The sequence below is a fragment of the Cavia porcellus genome, unplaced genomic scaffold (genome assembly GCF_034190915.1).
Source record: "Cavia porcellus strain 051 isolate PalLab524CR breed Dunkin Hartley unplaced genomic scaffold, mCavPor4.1 scaffold_14, whole genome shotgun sequence".
Lineage (NCBI taxonomy): Eukaryota > Metazoa > Chordata > Mammalia > Rodentia > Caviidae > Cavia > Cavia porcellus.
In genome coordinates this window covers 15,296,258-15,317,676 of record NW_026947497.1, presented here as the reverse complement: position 1 = coordinate 15,317,676, position 21,419 = coordinate 15,296,258, and positions in this window count along the sequence as shown.

Here is a 21,419-nt window from a genome sequence, read left to right as displayed (position 1 = left end):
TGCAAACTGCCCTCCAAAGTGCCCACCCTAACTTGCATTCATCTCCACAATGACCTAGAGCTCCTATTGCCCCACACTCCTGCCAGTATTTGATATTGTCTGTGTCCTGCATATTGGCTATTCTAATAGTTATTCATAAATAAGGTTCTGGCACCTCATTTATGTCTAGATTTACATTTACTTCATGACATATGATTGGCAACATTTTTGATAATGTTTATTTTTCTCGGTATAACTTCTTTGATGATGTTATCTCTTACAGACATTTGTCCATTTGTCAGACTACCACTATGTTCTTGACCCTAGGCATCTATGATAGATTTTAATGTCATGAACAAGAAAGTGAGTAAATAATTCCAATTAATCTACAACTCAGTGTCAATTAATAAGAAAATATTGAGTAATGTTTACAAAACATAAGGAAGTAAAATCATCTCTATAAGCATTTAAAAGTCCAAGCAAAGCAGAGAGAGAATGTGATCTGTAGACATATCACAGATACTCTACAAGGAAAAGAACAGAAATATTTTGTTCATTTTGTACTCTCATCATGAAAGCATATATGTAATCCTGAGTTTTTGACATAGAAGAGAGGTACTTATTTTATTTACACTAATTTTTACTCCTTTTTAACTTCAGAAGCAGGAACTCTTATAGCCCTATGGTTTGCTATCCTTAGAGACTGGCTGGGATAATTAACTACATTTAAGGTGGAAAAACTATGATACTAATTTGCCTCTACCCCTATTTGCTGATGTTTTTAATAATTTTTAGACCATGAATTAAACTTCCGAGTAAATTAAACTTTCTTGCCCTCCTTCCATCACACCACACACACACACACACACACACACACACACACACACACACACCCTGTCTAACAGGTATAGAGGATGTTTCTATGAAAGCCAGCCAACAGGATTTCTGAGCATGCAATTAAGTAATGAAACGATTTTCAATTTCCTATAGTACTGAACTCCAGAGAAATTTATTGGCTTGCATGAGTCTAGTGCTAAGGCTCATTTTCAAGTCCAGAGCAAAATATTTAAGTCCTGTTCAGCACAGTGCACCTATCTTCAAAGCTGTTTACAGACATGTATAGTTATTCATTTTCTTGATTTTAGTTAATGTGTTGCATTTTCTCTCCTTTCTCTGCTTCTGTCTTTGCCTTTCTGTCTCTCCCTCTGTCACACACACACACACACACACACACACACACACACACACACACACACACAATGCCATACAAGCACATGCACATTTTTGTTTTCACAAGGTAAATGTGTAATTATATATTCATACTTTTCCTTTAGATAGTTTCTGGCAATGTGTATGTTTTGCTGTCTGAGACTTTTTACACGTTGTCTTTATGATGCTGAAATTTGTTTTCTAAGGAGTTTACTAAGAGTTTAACATTGGTTCATATGCATAAACTAAAAATTAAATTCATTGCTATATATGCAAGGTCACAGATTTGATATTGAAAATTCAGTGATTTTAAATGTGAAAGTATATTTGTGTGCATTTCTTTTTTCATCTGCCAGTTTGAGATGATAAGTTGATCACATGTGATGATCAATGAGGTGCTTAGCACAGAGCTTGGAACATGGTAATCATTGCTCCTCGCTCCACATAAATGATTTTATAGGGTTAAAAATAGGATGTCATGCATATGACTCCACATGATGGTGATGCTGCTGGTAGTGGTAATTTAACAATTCAAGGCTGCTTTTCTGGAAACATCTCTGAATCTTTGAAGAGCACTTAATTGTTCCATATGTAAAAATCTGTGTAATCTGTGTAATTACAGCTGTCAGAGAAAGTGATTCTGTAATGAGATTTAAAGCATTTCTCTTACCTGAAATCTGGATACTAGGGATTCTGCTTGTGTTTGCTACAACAATGTCCACGATGATCCAGCTCTGAGTAATGTCAGTTTCTTGGTGCTAGATGTACAGGATCCATCAATGCTCAAATTTTATTCTTTTACTGTTGTATGATCATGACTTGGAGTCACTTCCAGATCTAGCAGCGTTATCTATGAAAAATGATAGCCCTGAGACATGCAAGTAGAAATTCTGTTGTGCTGTGTTGTGAAAGTTCAGGAACCATTAAATCACATAATAGTATTTGAGTTATTAAGTGGCTGGTATTAATAACATCATATATATATATATATATATATATATATATATATATATAAATTAAATCATGCTGACATTTTAAACTCTGAGATAAAAGACATGAAATACTGCCACAAGGTCACATCCCAACAGAACATTAGAAAACATCTATTACACAGGCCAGTAAATTCCTTGCTTATTTTTTAACTAGCCCTACATAGAAAATGTCTAAAGATTGTATACACTGATGTAAATTCAATAGGAATACAATAGTATTGAAATTATATATATTGCCAGGAATGGACAAAAGCAAACTTTTCTGATAGCAGAGTGTCTAAGAGATTTGATACATTATGGATCTGAGTTATAAGCATGTTTCTAAAACCTTCACCAAGCTTCTTAACTTAGAAAAAAAAGACAAATCTGAGATGTGCTACCATTAGGACAGGTTATTTTTCAAGTTCTCAGCCATTATCTTAGCCATTCTTTAGCACTGAGTTTTATAGAATATTTCTTCAAGCTCACATCCATTCTTTTGAAACATCATCTTAAATCACCAAAGTTTTCAAATACAATCAGTTTTTGTCTCACAGTGTAACTAATACCTTGTTGAAATCTTCATTTAAGGTTTGATTTAGATACTCATATGGTGACAAACTTGTGCTCAAATCAGGAACAATAAGTGAGATATAATAAGTGTCTCAGAAGTTATGGAAGAATTTCCCACAACAGCTTTCAAACTGTCAATTCAATGTTTAGAGAGGATTCCCCTTATAAATTTCTTAGTTACAGATTTTGTGTTATCATAATGTTTTCTCTTCTTATTCATGTGGATTATAATTGACTAAGCTATGAAAAATATTTTACAATTAGTGCAGACAACCCCAATGTTCACTATTTATTAATGAACTAATCAATCATTCATAAAATTAACTTTTATTAATTAAAAACTTAATAGCTGGGTGTGATGACAATTGTCTCTAATCTTACGACTCTGTGAGGGCTGAAGCAAGAGAAGCACACATTTTAGCTCAAACTTGCCAACTTAAATATTTAGTGTAATTTTGTTTAAAAAGAAATAACAGTCTAGGGTGTAGCTTACTGCCAAGGCCTTCGATTCTATCCCCAATATTGTAAGAAAATTGGTATTTTTTATTTTGAATAAAAATCATCTATAAAAGAGAAAAATTGGGCTTTCATTCCTTAAAGTGCTTTTTTTGATTGTGCATTATTTCTATAATTCAGTTTCTCCAATAGCACATAATGTTTCATCAGAAATGTGTCTCCTGTTTAACATATCTACAGGTGTTCTTAGCTGTTTGATTCGGACTAAAGTCTTTAATGATAAAATCATCAGTTTATTCCGCGTTTGATTCTCACTTTACTTTAGATATTAACAGGAATTAATCTGATATCTGGCCGTGGGGTATTTTCTGAATTATTTATAGTTCTCATATTGTTCTTATTTATGACCAAGCCCATTCATAAAAGTAAGAATATTAAAGTTTCATGTGCGTTAGGATCTGATTCTGCATGGTTTATAAACTATCAAGAAACTATTCCAGAATACTACAAATGATTCAACCTTTTTTTTTTTCCCTTTCAAAATGGGAATAATTTACTTTTATATTAAGACTGGCAATAATTTCAGAGGTTTTTGTCTTCCTTCTATCTAGTTCTATTTCTCTTTTTTCTTAAAAATAACATTACCAATTTTTAAGGCCATTATGAAGGTCACCTTAATTTCTTTCATCTTGTTAAGTAAATAGAATTTCATTTTCCAGCTAACATGTATTATCCCACTTGAGGTAGAACTGAGGTACAATATACAACTTACATTTTAGTGACATTATAGCCCTGGATGTTCTGTTCTTATGAAAATTACTCTCAATACCTCTGAAAACATTTGCCTATCATTCTCAGGCCTTGGAAGTTCTTGAAAAATTACTTTTAATCCATCATGAGATTGGAGTTTTAAATTGGTTCTGAGGAGGTATTCTGACTGAAAGAATTTTATCACAAAGAAAAAAATAGATTTGGGCTGCCTGGCTAATAAAGAAATTAAACATCAAAAAATTACAATCAAACAGCAGAATTCTGTAGAATTTCAGAAAATAATATGATAAAAGTTATTAGATATAGTATGCAACTTGGAGTAATATAAAATACAATTTTAGGTGTTTTACCTCTTGACTATTTTGGCAGCTTCATCACGATAATATAATTCAAGTGGAAAATTTTAAATTTATTGTCCCCTTGTTCTAGGATGTCTTCTAAATAAACATAAATTCACTTGACTTTTTTCAATCATTGTGATTCTAAATTATCCTTGTAATTTTATGTAGAATACATAAGTGTTATTTATAGTAGGACTGTATGTGAAAGGTAAGGATCCAGCCTAGCAGAGGTAAAGTTTCATGTTTCACTGAGATACCACTAGAATTCTAGATAGACTTTTCCAAACAGTGTATGTATGCCTCTTATACTAGTCATCAATCAAATGCCAAGGCATCTCCAATTACACATATTAAAAATCTAATTCAGGGTTGACCGAAATTCTGAAGGAAGATCTATATATGACTTGCATGGACAAAACAATATAGGAACAAGGAAAGACATCAATTAGGTTTTAATAAGTGACCCATGCAAAAAGAAAAGAAAACAAAATACAAGGCAATTGTAAAAGATGTCAGTGTCATAGGCCTTCAGAATTTATTAGCTTTCATGATGGCTAAAAGGGAGAATTCATAGTGTCTGTTCTCATCATGATTCTTACAAATTTCCTTATAAATTTGCAACAGAAGGAAATGCAGATTGGCACAATAAACAAATATATTTTACTGTCATCGTTGGAGACAGCCTGGAACACATGGCTAATGCAGCCCCAGAGAAATGATCTGCTCTCCAGTCCAGCGCTTTCAGTCAGAGGGGGAAATGTGCTGTGAGTGATCTCACTGAAGTCTCTTAGTTTGTTGTCAGACATAGACATCAAAATGAACATCAGTATAATATGGGAACCGGATAACTTTAAATTTCAAAAACAGAGAGAACACTGTGAGGCCTCATGAGGTATCACATAATGAAGTTTCTCGAATTTGTAAACTAGAAAAAAATTATAACAGACAGTGGTTCCTACCTTTCTTTTTTAAGAAACGCATTCTTTTTGATCTATTGAAAAGCTATCTTTTACTTCCTGTTTTTATTTTCACAAAATATTCAAAGTACTCAGATTTTAAATTATGCTTTAAGTCACTTATATTGGTGATTTAGAATGTTTTTACTTAATGTATCTCACCAAATAATCTTTGATCTAATGCATCTGTTATCCTTTTAATTTGCCATTCTAGTTAGCATCAATATATAATAAAAATTAAAAACTAAAAAGAGTGAGCAAAAAAATGAAGTGAATCAATAAGAACATTGTATAGTATGTACTCTCTCTTATAATATGTGCACTGTTATGTAGAGAAAAGCAAGATATATAAAATGAAAATTGTAATGTGAAACATTATAATCATTTTAACTAACTAATTTCATTAAAATATTTTAGGCATAAATAATAATCACATTGATCATAGGAAATCTGTGCCTATGATCTATCTTGATTCTTTTTTTCCTTACTCTCCTACCCTTTCTTCCTTCAGCACTTCTTCCTCTCCTTATTTACAAAAGCTTTGTTTCCATCTTTTCCTAGTTGAGCAGAGCTCTCTAAAGAGGCAGAACAAGTTATATGTATGAGGATTAACCAACAGGTTGTATATATGATGATATTACATGCGAATAAGAAAAAGATTAAGGAGTTCATTAAAATAAAATTAAAATTTAGGATTTTAAAAAAATTAGGATTTTTAAAAATTAAAATTAAAAATTAAGGAGTTCATTAAAATAAAATAAATTATACCACTCAATGTCTCTCAGAAGACTCTAGAAGTGTAAAAGTGGTAAATTAAAGACTTGGGGGAAGATGAACCTGAGTTCCAGTCTATATGTCAAGGCATACAATTGAGGATAGACAATAATATAGCTCCAGGTTAAAGTCAGGCCTACTCAAGATTAAAGAATAGTTGATATTCAGTTGAATAAAAAGGCAGATAAGTGATCTCACTATGGTTCTTAGAAATTTCCTTATAAATTCCTAACAAAAGGTGATAAGGATTGGTAGTAATCCTTAGTCCGGAGGATGTTCCAGTCCAGAGGCTGATTGGAATGCATTGTTTTTATTCTACAAAGGTCAATCATTTTGTCTACTGGGTGTCTTCATCTAATTAGTATCAGCCACTTTGGGAGGGGGTCTATTTTATTCAGTCTACTAATACTCGTGTGAATCTTGCCCCCAAACATAGAAATAAAACGGATAACATTTATGAAAATGCTGCTACATCATGACCCAGTCAAATTGACAAATGCAATTATTATCATTTAACTTGGATATTATGGCATCCTGGTTAAGCCAATGGAGACAATTTAAAATAGTCACCTCGAATTGATCTTAAAAAGATCGAAAAGACTTATTGCCTATTGAATTTTATCAAATTAAATTCAAGAGGCTGAACGTTGATGGGACTGATACAGGACAGGCATATAAATTACATGGATATACTACATCCTCCAAGTCAGGTAATCCTCTGTCTCATTTTGTATAATATAGTCATTGCTTCCTAGAAAAATGAACCTTGTCATACTTTGCACATTCTAATATGCTATCATAGATATACCACTTACCCTTATATAAAGGTTTGGACAAATTAACTCTTGATTAATGAAGTTATTAAATTTATTAGATTTTTATGTTCATAGTCTAAACAAATACCAATATTACTTTAATGTTTTTTTCCATGATTCTCTTAGTACATGATGACATTTAAACTGTTCTATGCTTCTAGTTTTCAACTGTTTTGCAGTGGTAAGAATAGATCTCAGATCTCATACATGCTAACCAAGTAATACATGCTAGCACTGTACTTCAAAATTTATTATTTATTAGGTTAGGGATTAAAAATAAGAAAAATCATTTTATAATACAAGATATTAAGTGTGTCTCTTGACAAACAAACACCAAGACATTTATTTTTGTTCCTATAATCTCAACATAATTCATTTAAATATATTAAAGGTTCACATGCAAGTACTGATAATTTTGAAAAAAAATGATATTTTCCCCTCAACTATTTTCATTTAATTCTTAAATTGATAGATAATATAAGACATCATTGTCAAACTTATGACAACAATTTAACATGTTACTATGTCACTCTGTAATTTAAAATAATTTGGATAATTTATTGTATTTTAAGCAGTGCACTTGCTCTATGCAAATAACCTAAAATTCATGGAAGAGCTTGAAAATATAGTTGGAAAGGGAGAGAATATGTGCCAGATGCTCTGTAGTTTGCATTGCCAGGGTTCTCACACTTGACAATGAGCTTATACAGTCAGAGCAGACTGGAAAGGAATATGAGACTAATGATATAAAAAATAGTACAACAGTGCAGCCTTTTCCTAGCATTGTCATTGCTTGCAAAAATAAATTATCTCTCTTATGTTGATTATAGTGTGGTATTTACTTCTCAGTTAAAGTCAAAGACTATAAATGGGCATAGACATACCGGAATAAATGATGCTATTTTGTGCATTAAGGATGTAGAGTGCTGCCACTTTAGTATCTGGACAGTGTGAAAATTTTACCAATGACTATAGTGTTTGGGAAGATGGCAGAACAATAAGCAGCAAAGTAAAAACCTCTTTGAGAGAAACAGCTCAGATGCTGGAATATACCATTTTGGAGAAGACCGGAAGGAAAGAAATGGATCCTCTTGACCCAGGAAGAAACTAAAGTGAAAAAAAAAAAAAAGAAAAAAGAAAAATTCAAACAAGGCAGTAGCCAGATGTGCTCTTACTGGAGCCAGTCCCATTGTGTGTGAAGTGCCACTGGAATCTGGATATGCATGGTCATAGTGAAGTTGGGGGTTGGCAAACCCAAGGGCCTTGGCAGGAGGATGTAGGTGCAGAGGGGAGAGGCCAACGGAGATCTGCACCAGGTTATGCTAAGTGAAGTGGACTCAATCCTCCTGCAGGAGTGGGTGACTGGCCTGGTGCCATTTTGGAGTTGGGCAGGATAAGCCCAGAACCATAACTGCAGCCAGCTTCGTTCAGCCATTCCTATCACAGAGAAGATTGGTAAAAATTGCTTGACTTGATCCAGAAGTGAAGGTCAAGGTTTCCCTAAAGCTGTGCCTAACCAACACTGACTGCATGGCACGCACAAAAGTGGTGAACATTCGCAGTGTTTAACCAGCTCAGAAGAGAGGGGCCAGACTGCCCCACCTATGCTTATACTCCAGAAGTCACCAGCAAATTGAGGAAAGCAGCAATCCCTTGCCAGCACACTTCATAGTTATTATAACAAATACAGGAAGTGCCCAGGATACCACTACCTACTTGTCTGAAAGAAACCAGCAACAATTACAAGAGGAAGAAACAAAAGGCCTCCAACCCAAGAAGTAGTGACCCAAAAAAGGTAACCACAGAAGATATCAGGAGTCGCACATGTGCAGTTTCTGAAGCAACAACATCTTGCGTAAAGAAACAACTTCATGAATTTATAAAAGAACTTAAACATAAATATTAATTCAAGTAAAGGAAGATATAACAAATATAATAAAAAAAATGCTAAGCACTCTCAAGAAGGCACAGATGTAAGAATAGAGGAGCATAGAAAAAGGAGGGAAACCTTTGGTGAAGAATATAAAGAAATTAAAATACATGAAATGGATACAACATGATTACCATGAAATTAAAAACTCCACTGAAGGCTGGCAACACTGCTTGGAAGAAACTAAAGATAGACTACCAAATCTTGAAGACAGATTTGCAACTTGAGATCATGAAAGGAAAGATCTCTTAAAAATAATGAAGAACCAGAAAGTAACAATACAAAGTCTAGAAGATTACAAGAGGATCTATAAATTAAGAATAAAAATGTGAGTGAAGAATCAGGGGTAAACATAAAAGAAACACAATGGCTCTTCACAGAAATACTTAAAGAAAACCTCCCAAGCATAAGAAATGGAAATGATATTCAGATATATGAGGCATAGAGAACTCCAACTATCTATAATTAAAATTGAGCTACACCCAGACATATAATAATCAAGATCCCAGAAACTCAACACAAGAACAGAATATTAAAAGTCGTCAGAAAGAAGAAACATCACCTATAAAGGAAAACCCATCAGAATCACAACAGACTTCTTGACATGAACCATCAAATCAAGCAGAGCTTGTAGTAAGGTATTCTAAGACCTGAGAGAAAATAACCTCCAATCCAGATTGATGTAGCCTGAAAATCTATCTCAAAATTAATGAACAAATTAAATGCTTCCATGACAAAGAGGAACTGGAGGAGTTCACAGCCACAAATCCAACCCTATAAAAATATTGAAGGGCATTTGAGAGAGAGAGAGAGAGACAGAGAGAGAGAGAGAGAGAGAGAGAGAGAGAAGAGACAGAGAGAGAGAGAGAGAGAGAGAGAGAGAGAGAGAGAGAGAGAGAGAGAGAGAGAAAAGACCATGGCTTCAGAAACAGTGGCAGAAGGGACTCAGTGAATGGGCAGATAGTGGAATAAAGAGAAAAATTGAACAACGAATGACAGAAAAATAGCATGGCAGAGATGAAGCAGAGAAGGTTGGCCATAGTCGCTAACATGGATGGCCACAATACCCTAATAAAAATAAACACAGGTAGAGTCATCAGGAGATAGGGTCCATCAGTATGCTCTTTATAAGAAATATAGTTAACTTGCAAGAAGCTTTATAGACTGAAAGTCAAAGATGAGAAAATAATGCTCTATGTGACAGAGAATCAGAAAAATTGGGAGTAGCTCACCCAACACCTGCAGATTGGTGGGAAAGATGTAACACTTTTATACAACGGAGACCTACTCAGCTATAAGGAAGGAAAACCTTGAGGCTCTTGTGGGTAAATGGATACAACTTGAGATCATGATCAGGGGTAAAAAGGTTCAGAATCACTTAGGTAAATAGTGAGTAGCCTCCTTAATCTAAAAACTAAAGGCATTAGTGGGATGCAAAAACATACAATACACCCTATGCAAGTGAAAGGGAAGGAATTGTCGAAAAAAAGAAGGCAGTGAACATTGTTAATCCTGTATCATGATTTGAATCCCATATTATTTGCATCACTCTGTTTAGTTTGGTTATATTCTGTTCCAGTTTGTCTACTTGTACTAGATTTGATAGCATGTATAGTTATTCCAAAGACAGCACAGAGGATATACTGTGGTAACCACTTTTGATTTCCTATTAACTTAATTTGAAGACCTGTATTGCTTTCACTGTCTTGTTTTGAGTGATTTTAATTGGATCTGTTTTATCTGGCTGATGTCTTGTTTTGACTGATTTTTTAAAATCTGTTTTGTTTAATAGTATCGAGTCTAAGGGTATAAGCAAGTACTTTGAATACAGTAAGACTCACTATGATACCCTTTCTGGTTTGACTATTAACTTCTTTTGAAGTCCTATAATGTCTCTAATGTTTTTTTAATTGATTTTATTCTGTACTGTTATGTTCAATTTTATTATGCCTGATGATATGGGCAATTCTATTGAACATAACAAGAGACATTATGGCAACCATTGTTGATCAATTTGTATTTTGGTTTTAAGTCATGTACTATGTCTATCATTTTGTTTTGACTGAACTCATTTTGCTTTATCTCATTTTGTTTTGTCTCTTCAAAATAAAAAGAAATTATTTACTATGACATAGATTTTTTTTTATTCTGAAATGGTCTCTATCCCAGACCTTCTAAGTCAAAATCAAAAATGTTACTGCCATACTCAAGTGTGTGTGTGTGTTTGTGTGTGTGTGTGTGTGTGTGTGTGTGTGTGTGTGTTTGCCAAGTTTGACCTGTATCAACCCACCAAGGGTAAAATCAAACAAGTATTGCAGCATTGAAGGAGAGTGAATGTGCATCTCACCACCATGGTCCAGTGCAGTGAGAATAAAGTGCAGCACAAGAGGCAGTCATAGAGGAGGTGAAGATTCTGTCAGTTTCTAGCCTTGTATGATCTGGAAACATAGCTGATAAACAATGTGCCTAACTAAGGGAAATCTCATAATTGTGGCAGAGCTGCATTTGTCATTAGTATTAGCATAGACTGTCTGGTCAAGGGTGCATAGTACCATGGACACCTCAACAGATACCACTGTTGTCAGAAATCCTAAGGTTAAAGACCTGATTTTCTCTAATCAAACACCTAAACACATGGCATTGAAAAGCTACTCCTGTCCTTAATTAAAATCCAACCACGAAAAAAGAACAATGGAAAATAAATGGAAAAATAGTGAGTTGGTTTTAATTCTTACCAAAAGAGAAAGAATCAGTTGAACTATGTAAATAGACATGTGTTGCATAGAAATTTGATTTTTGTGGGCTGGAGATTTAGCTCAGCGGCATAAGCGCCTGCCTTGTAAGCAGGCAGTCGTGAGTTCGATCCCTGGTACCGATAAAAAGGAAAAAGACAAAAAAAAAAAAAAAAAGAAATTTGATTTTTGGTACCCTGAGAAACAACAAATGGTATTCCAGAATAATTAAGTAACTGCAATAATGTGCTAAAGTTTACTCTCTTATATATAATGGGATTCCATTAATAATTTAAAAAAGAAATACTATCATTTGTGGTAATGTAGGTAAACCCAGAGAATAACATGCTAAGTGAAATAAATCTGGCACAGAAAGACAAATCCCACAAATTTTCACTTGATTTAGAATCTCAAATGCTTAAAATCAGAAAGTAGAGAGTGAAATAATTAATATTATAGGCTAGGAAGAAAGTAAAAGAAGTGGTATTTATTACAATGTACAAAGATTCTGTTTGACAAAAGAGATACATTTTTGAGATTTAATACACAGACAGATAATGAGCTAATTATTATGTATATTTATAATTGGAAAAAAGAATAGATTTCAAATGTTTACTCTGCCCAAAAATAAGAAAAAAATCATAATTGGTATGCTAGTTAATTTTGTTTAATTATTTCTTAATGTGTAAATATAGCATTCAATAATAGAATAAATATTATTTGTAAATTAAAACAAAAGTTAAAAATATATAAGTAATATATTCATTCTGTATTAATAAATTGCACATTATTTATTAGTATTTACAAACTTTTCTTGGGTTTTATATCCACAAATAACTTGGACAATACATCTTATTGTACTTCTCCAGCTGTCATACCAAAATGCTATGGACTCTGGACATTTGATATAAGACTTTTGATTTTCTCACCATTCTGAAAATCAGTAGTCTTAAGGTCAGAATGTTTTCAGGTTTGGGATGTGCTGTCTGGTGAAACTTTTGCCTCTTTTCTGTTTGAGGTACTGTTTTTACAGTGTTCTTCATGTTATTTCTTCTTTGAGCATGGAGACAGAGAGAGAGATAGAAAAGGAGAGACTCACTCATGTTTATCTTCCTTTTCTTATAATGATATCATTTAGCTTAAATTATCTCTTTAAACAAAGGGGCTATCAAAACACCATGTTTCAGGATAAATTTTTATCATTTGAATTTTATGTGACCATTTTCAGTCTGTAATCTATGTCTCATGGAAGAATAGTGTACATATATTTCAAAGGCTTTTAATCAAAGTATGATGTTGGGCATTCTAATTTTTGTGGACAAAGGTACTTTGTGCCAGAAATTTAGTTTAACAGATAACTCATTTTATTTTGCTTCATCAGAACAAAATATTGTGCTCTGTTGATATTTGCCATAATTGTACTCTAGGTCAGAGAAAGAGGTCTATTACTCTTTTTGGTAATATACAGTGTAAATTACAAAGCTGGATATGACCATAGTTTATTTAAAACACACATATACAGACAAAGACATACACACACACACACACACACACACACACACACACATCTATCACCCATATTTGTGAGGTAAAGATATTGTTTTCACTTAGTCATGTGAACGTTTTGCAGGGAGTCCATTTTAGGGTAGGTAGTCAGTGTACAATATAAGACACACAAAGAGTCTTGTCTCTACCTTGTTTCTTTTGCTGTTTTCCTCCTAGCATGAATTACTATTTTGACAAGCCACCCAATTATGGACTAAAAACTCTACAAAATGTTAACTAAATAAACCTTTCTCTCCTTAAACTTGGGTGCTGGGCATTTTGTCTCAGCAACAATAAAATTAATTAAAACAGAATTTGGTACCAGGAGTGGGGTCATTGCTATGACTATATTGACCATGTGATTCAGGATCCATTGGGAATGGATTATGGGAAGAGTTTGGAAAGATTTAGAGATGCTTGCTAAAAATGAAAATCTGAAATGCCTTGGGCTCTACTGCATGGGAATTTCTGGAAAAAGCTCAGAAGACTAGAAGACTGATAGAAATTCTGCCAGTAAAGTCAGTGTCCAGAGGATTATTCTAGGAAGAAGTATCACATTGTATTTTAGAGTACAGTCAATGTATGTTATAGCTTGAACAAGTTTGTTTGCAGTTTGCATTTGTCCCGAGACTTTTCTTGAGACTAAGCGTAAGGACTGTGAAATAACTAATTCTATGGAAAAAATTTCAAAGTTGAAAAGAGAAAAGTGAAAAAAATGGCATAAAGTCATCACAAGAAGCAGTTGTAGCCTACCTACTCCAGCCTCAAACTGCAAAAGTGAAAGACTTCACTTTAAAAAGAAAGCACCAGGGTGCACATTCAAGAATAGTGGATATTTCTATGTGTTCCAGGATATTAGCAACCTAGAGAATATGTTCCTCAGAATTGTATTCAGGATACTCAGCAGTCCATGAACTTGATCCCATAGACAACAGAGAAAAATCCGGCTACTGCTGCAATCAGCAGCAGACTTGGCATCATCCACATAGTACAGGTTTTAGGAACATTAAGAATGTAAGATTACAAAGGCTTCTACTTGGATTTCATATGATTTGGGATGCTAGGCAATGTGCTTCTAAGAGGGCAATGTGTGAAGCTGTGAGTATGAAGCCAGAGATGTAATGGATACCTCAGAAATTTAAATAAACTAGGAACATGAATCATTAGAGGACAGGAGCAGAGCTCATGGGAGCTATATCCACTGACAGTGCCCTAGGTGCAGAACCCCTCAAGCCTTTTAGAGCTCTTAACTTGTAACAGATTGGTTCAGATGCTCCACCTGAATAAACAGGGCTTAATGTTTACCCTGATGGATTTTGGAGTTGCTTTGTTCCTATTCCTTTGTATCCCCCTGCTTGTCACTTTGGAATGAAAAAGTTTATTTTGTGTAGTTGAATGTTGGAAGTTGTTAACTTTCTTTTCATTTGTACAGAGTTCACAATCAAGAATTTGTATTAAATCTCAGAAAAGACTTAGAGCTTGAATGTTTCAACAATCCTGAAACTGTTAGGAATGTCACACTTTTAGAGCTGTACTAAATGCCATTTGCTTATGGAACAGTCATGATTCCTTGGGAGTCAGAGACAGAATGCTATTGTTTACATTTAGATGTCATTCCAAACCCTGATATGGTCATGGAGGGTATGTTTTTCATAAGTGATTAAGTCTAGAGTTTTCAATTGATTCATGGTCTAATGCTGAGATTATGAGTGTGAGTACTATACTTGCCCTAGGACAGGTAGCCTGCGTACAATATAAGGGACAGAGAGGCTTGTCTTTCCCTTGTATCTTCTTCTGTCTTCTGTCCACCATGAATTGCTCTCCTTCATGATTCCTCTCTGCCTTGGAGCAAGCTGGCTTATGGATTAAAACGTCTATGAACTTTGAGCTAAGTAAACCTTCCTTCCCTTATCCTTGGGTGCTGGATATTTTGTATCAGCAATGAGAAAATTAAGATATTTTTGAAACTGACTCAAAAATTCTATGATTTTTTTTCATTTCAACAAATATTTACTGAATATCTGTAACATGCTAGAGGCTCCTTCTATACATTTTATTTTTCAGGTATTTACAATATTTTTATTTCAGTTGGATCAACAAATAATGTCAACCAGATAAGTATAAAGATACTTGAACAATGAAACAGTAAAATGGCCTGAGTCTAGCAAAAGCTTGAACAAAGCATAAAAATCTGTTATATTTGCTCTTTCCTGAACTCTAAATTTATGCTTTTCTCTGTAACATGGTTCTTTAATTTCCTTGGTATAAAACTTCCTCAAACATCCAAGCATATTTACATATTATAGCTTAAGCATCATATATATATATATATATATATATATATATATATATATATATATACTTAATTCATTTCAGTCCCAACTTTCTTAGAGAATTCTATTGTCCTTTAAATCAAAGTATGATTTTTAAGACTTCTGGGATCTAACCAGGGATGGGGATCAGGCATTAAATTTGTGATTATATCACTCGAGACAGGCACTCAAAAGAGGATAATAGTGGCTGAGGAGGCACGACCACTTTTTACAAGAGAACTAGAGTAGGGAAATGCATCTTCAGAAAAGAGAATGAGATTGGTCAGGCAAAACTTGTCTAAATAATACAATCCTGCCCTAGATTTCAGCAAGCTACTCATGTGTTATAAACTCTGTCTCTGTCATTGGGTTTACTCAATGCTCAGTGTTCATTTTCTGATCTTGAGATTTGTAATATAGAATATTTAATACTTAATAATTTAAAACTTAATAATTTAATAATTGCCTAGTTTACCTTAGACTGGGTTTTATATATTAGAATCCATTATCAATATGAACTTTACCATTGTCATGTTTCTTAGCAAGACTTTTTAATACATATCCTCCTCTTACTAGGAGGATATAATTTTCTAGAAAAAATAAATTTCTGGATTTCCTCTGAGTGACACTCTGAAAGCCACACATGAGTTAAGTTCCAGAAAACATATGCTTCAGAGGTCAAAAAAAAGGCATTGCAATGAAAAATATTTAATACTCTGTTATTCCGATTCATAGAAGAAAAGCCTTAAACACCTAACTGATGACTTAAGATGTTTGAGGATAGTATCTTATTAAACACTGCATCTTCCAGTTCTGACATCCTACCTGGCTTATATACATTTCAATTATAATTTTTGATAAGCTGTATTATTTTTTAAGGAAGTTCTGTGCTAAATTCAACATTAGGTGTTGAAACAATTGCTGAAACCAATTTAAAAAGCCATTACACAAAAGAGAATTAAAATTCTCAACAAAAAGTTATAATCTTTTGTCAATTTTCAAACTTTTGATTAGTGAATCATAATACCTGTTTCTACAACTAGCATGTCTTGAAATGAAACATTTCCAAGTTCAAACTTAGTTTAGCATATTAAAGAATCAGTTATCAAACCAGTGGAAAAATATATTTCTTCTAAACTATCCAATTAATGTTTCTCAAATATTCAATGATTCTTCCCTAAAATTGTATCTTCCAAAGATCACTGAAAAATATTTTAGTAGATGAAAATCACATAATGAAAAATGTGAATTAAAAAAAATCTAACATGCTGTAAGTGGTTAAGTATCAACAGAGAAGTCTTATGAGCTTATTATCCACACTTAATTTTGATTTTTGCTAAATAGTTAAAGTGCATTATTAATTATTTATTCCTTATAAATTGCTATTTGAAGTTACAGCCTGGAGAATTCCAGAGACTTAGTAGACATTTGTGAAAATATCTATCATTAACTTTCTGCATCTGGACAGCAGAGTCTTAGTTACCACACAGACCATATGCTAATGGGCAGAAAAGGATAAAACCTTTAAAATTAATGGTGTGTCAGGAGAACACCTGCCAGCATGGCATGAGAAATGTTAGTTATTTATCAACAAAAAGAATTTTGGCTTTTCTTTCTTTTTGGCTTTTTTTAAAATAAATTTAACCTTGACATTTTAACTCATAAATAAAATCTTAGAAAGATTGGGAAAATTCAAAATGGTCATATATCAATGAGTAATATTTAATTTTGAACCTGTTAAATTTATTTTGACAAAAAAAACAAAGACACAAGAGGCTGTTTACAAATATATTTTCATTGAATGAAATTATAATGAATCAAAGTGTCTCACAGAAATTAATGCCTTTGAAAAATTTATATATATATATATATATATATATATATATATATATATAATTGATTTCTGTTTGCTATATTCTCCTTTGATATTTTTCATTAAGTCACCTGTACCCATGAATTTTGCTGTGATATCCAAGAATTTATCAGTAGCAAATACCATGACAATCAAAATATTAATTTCACGTGTTGTGTACACTTAATATCACCTTCTATGCTTCCTCCCAATTATTTTAGCATTATAAATCCACAAAGTCTTCGTGTAAATTAGTATTTTCATTCATCATTCTACATGTTAGCTTTAGTTCCTATTTCGTTGAACTGAGCTCCCATCATCATGTATTCAACCTATTTGCCACCTTCCTACTCCTGAGAAAAAATAAAAGCAAGAATGTTCCAAACGCATCAAGCACTAAGGAACATAGGAGCTGGAAGAAAATGCAGAACCTTGTTATTTGTGTGTTACTTTCAACATGGGAAGTTAAATCTCAAGTTTTGCTTAGTGTGCTTGCATGCTTTCCACAGTCTACCTAGTCTTTTCTGTCATATGAGAGTAGCACAATTTCATTAAACATCTCAAATCACCAGAATCCTCTGTCTTGTCATTGTAAGAGTGCTTCTTTCTCATAAAATAAAATAAAATAAAATAAAATAAAATAAAATAAAATAAAATAAAATAAATAAAATAACAGGAAAGAATTATCTACTCAGCTGGTTACAAGAGATGCTGTATCTTTTTCTCTTATATATCAGTACATTAAACAAGGCTTTAATTCCCTCTGTTCGATGCAAACCTCACTAGCCCTCGGGATTCCAATGGCCACAGTTACCACTGTTCTCTAAGTTGAGTAAATATCTTAGTCATTTTAGCAACTTAAACTCAAGGGGCCATTTCTTCTAAAAAATATTTTCTTCTTTGAGTTATAAGATATTTTCAGTTCAGTGAAAGGTTACTCTCTATTTCCTTTTCTATAAACTTATTTATGATGTATAATTTTTAGAATAATCAGCACTCAAATCCTTCATTATCACCATTATTTATGGTCAATGGATCTACTGGTTTTTGATACTAATCCATTCAAGGGTTTCAGAATTTATATTTTGCAGCATTACATTAGATTTTCATGCAATTTCCTAAGCTTTATTTTTATTTTGATATTAACAGGGTATATCAAAGTTTTTCAAGAAAATCACTCTTTTGTAAAATATGGAAATCAAAACTCTAAATTGATTTCAAGATTCTTGTTTACTTAAAGAAGGAAATGGACTTCAAATGCAGCTTCTTACTAATAAAAATAGGGGAAGTTTGTATAGGATTTGAAGCAATGGGTGGCATTTAGGTTAGAGTTCAGACAAAGCAAAGACTGTATTGTAGCACAGCACAGGGAAACTAATCCTATTGTGGAGCTTATTGGACACGTTGTTGGGAAGGAACCCATATGAGAGGATACAGCCAGGTGCTGCTATGGACACCTCTCTTCTGGAGAAAAAAAAATGAGATGTTTGGTCTTCTAACATCTTACAGCTATATCATTTCAGGAACAATGTAATTTAGATTTTCCCAGCTTGTACTTTCAAAGTCAGTGTTCTGATGCCTACATAATTCAGTATTCTTCTTCAGTAGTCATTACATTTCAGTTACTAGCATCCCCACTCACTCTGTCTCTGTTGATTTCATTTGAAAAATTTACGATCATTGTTTCTAAATCAAAAAAGTGCTCTTCTTTGCTTCAAACAAACCTGTTCCCTTGTTCTTGTCACTTTAATTTTTGTCTTTTTAAATTATATGTGTTTGTAGTAAATAAAAATATTAATCCTGGGGTACTTGCTTCTCTTTATCTTCCCCTGCTTCTCTTTCCAATTTTCCTGCCTCCAAATACTCTTTCCATGAAACCATAGAATCATACATCATCCTCTATTAAACCTTTTACTTGTGTTCATTTTATACATAGACACAGCTGACTTGAATTATTTTCACTAGTTGGTGTCTTATAACGTCATCATGAAGACTGATTTAAATAATATTGAATCACTTCTTCAATAGAAAACAAAGAGACGTATTTTTGTGAGTCTCTATTCACATTATATTTATCAATTAATCAATACATACCATTGTTTTATGAGCATTTCTGTTGTAACATACTTCATAAATATCATAGATTTTAAAATATATCAGTATACATTGTACCCAAGCCAATTTCCACTATATGCCTGATAACAGCTTGTCTAATACATACTGTTTTTCCTTGAGATGTATAGCAGCAAGCTTGCTCCTAATTATACAATAGCATTTCCACACCAGCAACATATAACAGAGGAAATATATTCACTAAGTAGACTGCATAAGGATCTCTCTTCTTAGCACAATGGCTGAAACCAGAAGGCAGATTTGTCAGTTTTTGTACCTCATGGAACATATACATCAAGAGACTCATACATTTTGTCTCTACACCAGCATGCCTGTGAATATGCATAATATCTATTTTGGTGTTTCAGAAGGATTGTTAAGTACAGACTGTATGAAACAGGAACATCAATTCTATATAAAAATGTATTAGCCAGCTTTCCTATCACTAACAAACAATATCCAATATCCACAACAAAAAACTGGAAATGTTTAGCCTACTGTTTCAGCAGATTCAGTCCATGGCTGGCTAGCTCCAAGGCAGGAATATCTTGACCAAAGGAAATGGAGAAGGAAGTTTTTGTCAGCTGAGAAGCAGGGGAAGACTTTCAAAGTGGAAAAATGAGCAAGCAGACATAGGCTCCCAGCTACACTTCCATGACATACCAAGCCACAACCAGAAATGTGCTCCACAAATCCACCAGGGTAAATCTCAAAGTGAAGATGAGTCAATATACATTGAATGAGTCAATAAAAAGTTATTTAATACAGAATTATACCAGCATGGGAAGTCAACTAATTATAAAAAGGGAAAACTAAAAATTAGGGAATTGGGTGCATACACATCTCCAGGCAGAATACCACATGAGGGCAGACATTGGAGTGCTATTATCTAATTTAGGGACACATTACATTTCTAGAAAATTTCCAAAAACTAAGAATGAGATGTTCAATAGATTTCTCTTTTACAACCGTAAGGAAGGATTAACCCTATAAACTTCTAGGCTTCAAAACTGAAAAAGAACATATTTCTGTTGATTAAGAAACATATTTTGTGATAAGTCGTTACAGAAAACCTCACAAGTTAACAACTTATGATTGGATAAAATAGATTTATTAAATGTTAGAGCATAATTCATTTTCAAATTTCCTTGAATTTGGATTACCTGCTTCAAGTTACTTTGAACATGTTGATCAGAAAACTATTTAAACAGCACACAGCTGAGTTTAGCTAGTCTACATAATTGTGAAGCTTAATCAAGCATTGTTTTGCTAAGTCACTAAGTTCAAGTGTAACATATTATGTGGATATGACTGAAATATTTGCATATTTCTAAAATTTAATTTATTCAGTGTTTTCTACTTGCTTTAATTTACTTGTATTAAAGCTATTCTTGTAGATTTGCAATGGTGTCTCAATAGGAGTTTAATATGATTTTCTATAAAAAACCATTAAGTCATTTTTTATGTTCCATTGGTTCTTTTATTTTGATACAACTTCTTAATTTGGCCTAAATGGAATTTATTTATTTTCATAAGTTTTCTAAGTTAGTCTAATTCTAAGACTGAAATTTAATTTCAATTTCTGAATAATTTTATCATGAGCTGATGTAAAATTTCAGCAGACATTCCTTTCTGCATTGTTGATTTTCTCATACATTTCTATTAGTTTTTGAAATGTAAATTATCTTGAATCTGATGGGTTTTACTCATGAATAAATACTTGATCATTTTTTAAATTTAACTATTCAGGAAACTTTTAGACTTAATAAAATATTTATTTGGATAGGCAAGAAACAAAAAGTATATATTATCTAGTTCATTTAATTAGAAAATAAAGATTATAAATGAATTAGTAATATTCAATTAATATAATTGTTAATAAGGTTAAGATAGAATTTAAAGGTGTTTTGTGAGAATTACTTATGACCACAAAACACTTAAGGTTCATTAAAACCAAATTTTCTTCATCTCAATATACAGTAGATTTCACATTATTTCTCAGCTGTACAAAGCTGAGTTCAGAAAGATGACCTTGGAGTAAATCATTTTGGGACTAAAACCATTCTGCTGCTTAATTGTTTCGTGAATTGG